Source organism: Rhodamnia argentea, chromosome 11 (assembly GCF_020921035.1).
Source record: "Rhodamnia argentea isolate NSW1041297 chromosome 11, ASM2092103v1, whole genome shotgun sequence".
In the NCBI taxonomy this organism is placed as follows: domain Eukaryota; kingdom Viridiplantae; phylum Streptophyta; class Magnoliopsida; order Myrtales; family Myrtaceae; genus Rhodamnia; species Rhodamnia argentea.
The window spans coordinates 4,759,598-4,769,051 of NC_063160.1; positions in this window are offsets into that span (position 1 = coordinate 4,759,598).

Here is a 9,454-nt window from a genome sequence, read left to right on the forward strand (position 1 = left end):
GTGAAACCTGAAACGTTCATCTATCATTATCTTTCTTGTGCTTATTATAATGATTGAACCTCGAGCACGGTCAGCTCTCTACTTGGGATGGGAGTATTCCACGAGTAAGATCAGCCTGTACATGAGGGTTGCATGCCTATGCTATCTCTCTAGTTTTCAGTTACGGTGGTCGCATGAAAACAATGAGAAATGATTGCAGAAAACGATGAAAAATGGTTGGAGACAGAAGTAGGCACTAAAAATAATCCCCGATGTTTGATAAAACGAGCCCAGACTTTAGCAGAGACAGGACATACTGAAAACAAGTGATTTCCATACTCCGAGGCTCACTTGCACAGACAGCAAACAGTAGACACAGGCAAGTTTCGCTCAGTCAATCTAATCCTTAGTCGCCAACCAATTCTGCATTTCAAACCATGGAATATACCATCGCATTGTTATACATAGGTGGAAACAAAAGGAAAAATAATAATAATAAAAAGTTTTAAACCTATTATAATTGTGTAAATTCAATTGTAAATCTCTCTTTGTTTCAATTCAGTCTTAAATTTTTTTCCATCTGTGCTAATTCAGTTTTTCCGGTCATTTTGGCCTGAATTTGTTGAGGTGGATGTCGGCCGATCTCGACGTGATCAATTTTTAATAAAATATTTTTAAGAGGACAAAGCCAGTGAGGGAGAGGTCAGCCTAGCCTAGGCCGCGCTTCGCCACTATTGCTGGGCGAGCTCGACCTCACCTTATGACTGTGAGGCCGAACCTCACCCTTGACACGGCAAGGTAACCTCGCCCCCTAATGTTGCGAGGCGACTTTGCCATGGCTAGGTGAGCAACAGCCCGGGCGAGGCTGACCTAGCCCTCGTCGGTTTTTCCCTCCGGCCGATTGCCGGATCAGCCACTGATTAGAGGAAGAAGAAAGGAAGGAAAAAAAGGAGAGAGAAAAAAAAATCAAAAAATATTATTAAAAATTGATTACGTGAGTGCTGACCGACATCAACAACAACAAATTCCAGCTAAAGTGGTTAGAATGACTGAATTGGCAAATATGTAAAAGATTTATGGCTGATTTGATAAAAAAAAAATATCTAGTATTGAATTTACATCATTGCAATAGGTTTTAGAATTTTTTTGGTAATTTTTTTGGAAACAAACAAAGTTAACACCAAGGGACTCTCAATTGTTAACTCTTACAGCATTCCAGAAGGAGTTCTTTTTTTGGTGAAGTACATTCCAGGAGTTAACTATTAGCAAACAGAAAAAAATTTGGCCGTATCACAAATACCAACTTTAATCTTAACTAAAGCCTCTGAATCAAATGTAAGATTCTTAAAGCAGAGCAGAAGCATAAACAATTCTACTAGTGAAAGTGGCAGAGTGGAGGGCCAAGGCGATGCAATTTATCATGCCACGTAAAAGGTAAGATCATCAACAATGATACGCATAGTTTGAATAGCAGCCTTTCCTGCCTATCCTGCCGATTTGAACTCACATCGCTCCTTGGGAGAGCCTCCCCCATCACGCTCCCAGCGCCGTTAATCAATGTCGTCCTTGTTTCTCGCCATCTCAGAGCCGCACCTTCTCTCTCTTGTTCTTCTCTGTTTCTGGCCAACGAGGCTCTTTAAGTGGGCCAATCCCACTTGAAGCTCCATCTCCGACAACCATCAGCACGGGCCACGTATTTGGAACCTCCCGGGTTTAGACTGACCTGCAATCTGCAAAGAGAGTTCTAAATGTTTTGTTATTCTCTATTCCGGTGAGGGATGCCGAATCTGCGGTTTGGGTTGATGTTTTCCTTTAAAGAGATTGTGATTATAGTCAGTTTAAGTTGACGCGAACCGGATTTGTACTGATGAAACAGTTTCCAGTCAAAATAAACCCTCCACCACCTGTCCGACGAAATATCTGGAAAATTTCATCATGAATTCATGTCATAATTGTTCAATCCTATGAGAACCAAAAGGGATGCGGAAATTTGGAGGATTTGATGTGGGAGCAAACTTGAGTAAGAAAATATGAGAGTAGTATTCAAAATGCATTTGCTACGGCTTTACACAAAGTAAACACAAGCTTAACTATAAACTTTTTAGTACAAACTCACAACTCTCTCACTCTTATGCATAAGGCTTCTATGGCTTGCTCTCTAAAAAAGAAAAAGTAACTATCATGCCATCCATATTTATCATACAAGTTCCACCGCCTAAGGACTCCACCGTTGCCGACTTCAAGTGTGAAAGCTCCTGCCATTTTGTTTAAGCCAAAATCCATCCACTTGCAGCTAAGATGTCCCACGTTGGCCAAAAACTTATTCTGCACACATTCACCGCCCAGTGAAGTCAGCAAAGTCATCCAATGCAAGATCCGTAATTGTTAAGAGTCAAAGATTGGGGCTGCAAGTTGTCTTTCCTTATCTATTAATGTGGATAAGGATTATCCATAACAAGTCCAAAGCCAAATTAGACTTTTCTTCTTCAAAAAATTAATTTTATTATTTTCTAATAGCCTCCCTTAAAATTAATTTTGGAAGTCTATAACACCAAGCATCGCCTTCAATTTCTCGAACAATCCACCTTCAATGGTTTTGTCGGGATATTTACAATCTGGTCTTTGAACTTACGGAAATCAAGTTCAATCTCACCATCTTTGACTAGCTCACCGATATAGTGATACTTGATGTCAATATGTTTGCTCCTGCCATGGAAAACATGATTTTTGGCTAATGCAATTGCCGACTTGTTATCACACATCAATTTGGTAGGACCTTTCTCTTCATGCAGCAGTTCACTAAGCATCCTACGAAGCTATATCTCTTGACATGCTGCCGAAGCTACTGCTATGTATTCTGCTTCAGCTGTCAAGAGTGCAACAACTTGTTTCTTTTTCGAGGACCAAGAAATTACTCCCGATCCTAGAAAAAATGCATATCCGGAAGTACTCTTCCGTGTTTCAATTGCACCTGCCCAATCACCGTTCGTATATAAAATTTCATAATCACGAGTTCCACCGACATACCATAGAATTCTTTTTGCTGCTTGCAAATGTGATTGGTATGGTTTATCCATGAATTGACTAATAATTCCCACACCAAACATAATATCCGGCCTCGTAGAGGTCAAATATCTTAAGCTACTAACAATACTTTTGAAATAAGTGGGATTTACTAGCTCTCCGGTTGCTTCTTTCTTCGGTTCCAACCGTTCTACTACGGAAGTCCGAATTGATTTGAGCGATTCCATATTGAATCGTTTCAAAGTATCATTAGCATATTTTTGTTGCGAAATAAATATGCCATCATGTGTCTGCTTTACTTTAAGGCTTAGAAAATATGACTTCAATCCCAAGTCTGTCATCTCGAAATGACTTGTCATGGCCTCACTAAATTCTGCAAACATTTTTTCACAGTTTCCTGTAGATATCAAGTCATCTACATAAAGGCATATACTTATGAGATCACCGTTAGTATTTAACTTGATATACAGTATATGCTCATATGGGTGCTTTGAAAATCATGCTTCATCAAGTATGCATCGATCCACGTGCACCAAGCTCGAGGTGCCTGTTTTAGCCCATATAATGCTTTCTTTAGCTTGTAAACTTGATTTTCAAGCTCTTTCTTCTCATAACCTTGTGGTTGCTCCATGTAGGCTTCCCCATCAAGGAAACCATTGAGAAATGTTGACTTCACATCCATTTGATGGATCTTCCAATGGTTTTGAGTTGCCAGTGCTAAGATCATCCGAATGGTATCCATTCGAGCCACTGATGCAAATATTTCAAAATAATAAATACCTAGCTTTTCCTTATAGCCTTTCACGACTAGTCCGGCTTTGTAATTATCCACCTGGTTGTCGGATTTGTACTTTATCTTGTACACTCACTTGACACCAATGGGCTTCTTACCATGTGGTAAAGAAGTCAGCACCCATGTATCATTCTTTTCGATGCAGCGGATTTCTTCATCAATTGCTTGGATTCACTTCACATCTACAGCTACATCATCATAGGATATGGGTCACATTAAGCAAATAAACAAAAATTTGCTATTGTTTCATCAACGATCTTGTCGATGTCAATATCATCATCTCTTGTGACCACATAATTGTTAAATTTTACTAGATTCTGCCTCTGTCATTGCGAATGCCAAATTGACGGTTCTAAAACCGTTGTTGGTGAAGAAGATGAACTGCTAGGTAAAAATGATGGATCTTCAGTTGGAGGTTTTTCTAACTCTTCCTATGTTGGTTCATATTCAATGTGATGTTTTTAGGATCACCCTATTGGTTCCAGTCCCAGGCTTCATGCTAAAAAAAATAAACATCCTTGTTGATAATTACCTTCTCCGTGATTGAATTATACAGCCTATAACCCTTAGTCACCTCACTATAACCAATGAAGATGCACTTTTGGCTTGTGTAGTCCAACTTTTTCCTGCGTTTGTTTGGTATATGGGGATATGCAACACACTAAAATACTTGTAGGAATGAAACATCTGGCTTGTTGTCGGTCCAAGCCTCTTTTGGGGCTCTTCCAAGAACACTCCTTGTTGGACACCTGTTTAGGACAAATACAACACAAGCAACAGCACACGCCAAAACTTCTTTGGTAAACCTTTAGCCTTGAGCATACTTCTTGCCATTTCAAAAATCATTCTATTCTTTCTTTCTGCTATACCATTTTCTTGAGAAGTATAGCTAGCAGTCAATTGACACTTTATGCCATGAATTTTACAATATTTGTCAAATTCATTGGACATAAATTCTCCACTTCTATCTTATCTCAATGTTTTTAGATTGAATCCACTATGTTTCTCAGTATAGACTTTAAATTCTTTGAATTTGCCAAAAGCTTCAGATTTTTCTCTCAAGAAATATACCCATATTTTTCTAGTAAAATCATCGACAAAAATTAATGCGTACCTTTTTTGTCCAATTGATTCCACCTCAACCGGTCTGTATGTACCAGCTCCGGAGGCTGCTTGGGTCTTTTAGCTTTTCCAAGTGGAAATGATTCTCGATGTTGTTTTCCGACGAGACATCCTTCACATAGACTATCTGGACTATTAATCAAAGGCATTCTAGTCACCATCTTTTTCCGGACCAATAGTTTTGGTCCACGAAAATTTAGATGGCCGAAAAGAAGATGCCACAACCACTTGCTATCTTTTGCCATGGCTTGAAAACTCAACAGAGACTTCATCCGGAGAGATATAGGGAACATCCGGTTCTTTGTCATATGCCTTGCCGTGATCAACTTATCGTTTACACCTCTAACAATGCAAACTCCATTTTCAATGTTAACTTTGTATCCTTTTTTTGAAAGTTGCCCAATACTTAGCAAATTCCAGAAAAGTCCTGGCACAAAGAAAACGTCTGCAACAGTAACATTAGTATCATCATTTGATTTGATATTAATATTTCCTTTTCCCATCACAAGAACCTTTGATTTATTCTCGAAGTTGACTTCACCACGAACTATCTCGTCTAGGTGCGAGAATAGCTCCTTTCAGCCGCACATGTAATTGCTACACCCGGTATCGAGATACCATCTATTGGCATCACCAGTACTTGAGTCATCCACTTTGCATGCTAACATGGCGTTTTCATCAGCATCTACGGCATATACATATTCTGGCTGCTCGCGCCCCATGTTTGCTCGACATTCGGATTTGTAATGTCCGAATTTGTTACACTTAAAACACTGGACCTTTGATTTGTCACGTGTTTTATATTTTCCAGTGGAATTGGAATTTCCACCTCTGCCTCGTCCACCTCCACGGCCTCGGACTCCATGATGCCTTCCTCGAGTTGAATGAGCGACCCGGCTTTGCAAAGGTTGCTTATGATATGCACCGACAAACTTCTGATTCATTCTTTGCTCATGCGAGCATAATGAACCCATCAACTGCTCCAATGTCATGGTTGATATATCCCGACCCTCTTTGATTGCCGCAACAACGTAGTCAAATCTTTTAGTTAAAGACCTCAAGATTTTTTCTACGACTCGTTCATCTTGGAGGACTTCACCATTAACCCTCAATTGGTTAACGATGGTTTGCACACAATCAAAGTATGACGAGATAGATTCAGAGTCATTCATGCATAAAAACTCAAAATCACCTTGAAGTGTTTGAAATCGAACTTGCTTCACGCGATCACTACCCTTGTAGGATTTTTACAAAATATCCCACGCCGCTTTGGCGGTTTTCGCACTCGATATTTTTTCAAATATCATCTCCTCCACAGCTTGAAAGATCACATATAATGCTTTCTAATCTTTCTTTCGGAACTCGACCAACGAATCCTTCTCCTCCTTTTTCAAAGCATTGAATTCTTCGGCATTGGCTACTTCGGTATAGCCACTCTCTACCAGCTCCCACAAATCCTGTGATTTGAACAGAACCTTCATTTGGACGGACCAATTGTTAAAATTCCTCCCGTTCAACTGTAAAAGTTGCAATTGAATGGAACTGATGGATACAATAACCTACCTCTTATACCAATTGTAGGAACCAAAAGGATGCGGAAATTTGGAGGATTTGAAGTGGGAGAAAACTCAAGTAAACAAATATGAGAGTAGTATTCAAAATGCCTTTGCTAAGGCTTTACACAAAGTAAACACAAACTTAACTATAAGCTTTTTAGTACAAAATCACAACTCTCTAACTCTCTCACTCCTATGCATAAGGCTTCTATGGCGTACTCTCTAAAAAAAAAGTAACTATCATGCCATCCATATTTATAATACAAGTTCCACCGCCTAAGGACTCCACCGTTGTCGACTTCAAGTGTGAAAGCTGCTGCCATTTATTTTTAAGCCAAAATCCATCCACTTGCAGCTAAGATGTCCCACGTTGACCAAAAACTTATTCTGCACACATTCATCGCCTTGTGAAGTCAGCAAAGTCATCCAATGCAAGATCCTTAATGGTTAAGAGTCAAAGATTATGGCTGCAAGTTGTCTTTCCTTATCTATTAATGTGGATAGGGATTATCCATAACAAGTCCATAGCCAAATTGGACTTTTCTTCAAAAAATCAATTTTATTATTTTCCAACAAATCCGAAAGCATATTGGTACAGATTTAGCGATATTAATTGATTCTTGTGTCAGTAAACATAAGCCTAAGGCTGCGTTTGGTCGTCGGGATTTCTGGTCGGGATAAGATTCGATAGGATAGAATAAGAAATCTAGGGATTTGACCATATCCTATCCATCATTTGGTGAACTACGGATTTAAAGTCGGATATTCTCATATCCTATCCTATCCCGCATTTGGTAGAAACTGTATATCAATATAAATGACATATATGCCCTATGTGATGCTATGAAATATTCTGATCTTATTACTATAAAAATAATGTTCTCATACAAAAAAAAATAAAAAACTTGAAAATGTACACATTTTATTAGATTTTCAAACCTCTTTGCAGAAAAGATAAATAAAATGAAAATAGAAACAAATGAGACAAGAAAGTTAGCTTTTATATGACGGATAAGAGAAATCCTATCCGACCTTATCCTACTCCCTTCCCTAGGATTTTTTTATCCGGGTTATATCCCCCTATATCCGACATTATACTATCCGAGACACCTACCAAACACGAGATAGGATAAAACATATCCTATCCCGAGTTTTATACGGACGACCAAACGCAGCATAAGTGTTCTCATAACAGATGAATGTGTTCCTCTCTCTCTCTCTCTCTCTTTATGTTTTTGGGTTTCATGATTCTATGGTGACCGACGGTGGATGCCAGCAGGAGACGATTGGGATTTGATGGTCTGAGTGATGACTTCCTGCTGTAACACCACGTAGAGATGGAGAAACACGCTCGAGAAGAGAGGAGAAAAGAGAGAGAAGAAGAAGAAAGAAAGAAAGGAACTCCATGTACTAAAGGCCTTAGGAAGTCAATTCAATTCCGTTTCACATCTCCGGGTGAAAAATTGAAGTCTTGGTTCGTCTATTCAAAGAAAGTTCCAAAATTAGGGCACAGATTTGAGGTTTGGTAGATTTTTTGTTGCCGCGTTTAATTGAGGAGCTATCAAGCTGTTCACATTTATAAGTATGGCATTCAATGGAACTCGATTTGGACTTAGAGTTCGTCCAACACGAAATTTTGAAGTTGGCCGTGCACGATGAACAATGTGAGATTAGTAACTTCCATGCCATTTATGGTTGATTTTTGGACCGATTTTGGGTCGTCTAAGTTATGGGTTTTGTAGTATATTGAAAAGGCTTTTTGTAGACTATAAGTTTGCTTGAAATGGAGTCCGTTGGAGAGAGTTTTGGCGCAACTAAGTTTCGCAATCAAACTCCGCGTTGCGGATAACTTTGAATATGCACTTCGGTAGAGAGTTTTGTTAGCAAGATGTTTTGTTACCGATTAAGCTTAGTTTTGCTGAGTCCTAGTTGAAGTATCATTTTACTCGATTTTGACACTTTTTCTCACTTGTTTGATAGAAATACGAGATCATCGGTATGTTTAGCTATGCATTATTTGGTTTTGGGCATTCTAGGTGAGCAGTGCTATCTCTTCTTTGGTTTTGTGAAATCCATGTCTTGAAGTAATAGTATTTCAATATATATGTATTGAAGTAAGAAGAGCATTTTTATTACATAAAGTAGAATCGAGCATTTTCTAATTTTTAGTATTTGAAACTGGTTTTAGGAAATGTATTGTGAAAGGATGTGTTTCTTGGCGAGCTAGTTTGTGAAATGAGTTCGGAAATACTTTGAGAAGGAGTTGTGTTGCGAAAAGAGTATATGTTTGGTTTATGGAACGGATTTATGACTATTATTCTGGATTGGCTTTGTAAATTGTGAAGGATACTACTATGAGTTTGTGTTGATGCTCAATATCACTATCTGCCCATTAAGGGGCTTGTGAGTATGTGCACACTAGTGTTTGGATATCCTTGTGGTCTAGCCACCGGCAATACAAGTGGAGACCTTGCCAGGGGAGAGCTTTTTTATTTTTTATTTTTTTTCCTTTTCTTCTTTTTTTTTTTATTTTTCTCATTTTATTTTTCTTTTTCCCCTCTTCCCTCCCCAGACCATGACCGGGCCACCGGGCAATAGTCACCGGACTCAGACAACGGCTGCCTAACGCGGGTCGCTCTAGCAGAATCTGAGATTTGTGGCTCCCCTCTTCTTTTTTGTTCCACCACTTCCATCTCTCTTCTTTCTCACCCCCAAGTGCACCACCCATCTCTCGCTTCCCTCTACTTCCAATTCTTCATTGCTGTGTTTCTTCCATCCGGATATTGTTTCTTGGATCTATCTCTCTCCTTCTCTCTCTCATTTTCTTGCTTCTCTGATTCTTGAGTCGATCCGTTTGTAAATAGTCTCATCTGTTGAGATTTTGCCTGATCAGATTTTCAAGGCAGCATTTTTATCAGGCGAGGGCTACCAACAGAGGTTGGCCGATGCTAGGAAGGCCAGGTGTGGGCAAGGCTAGGCG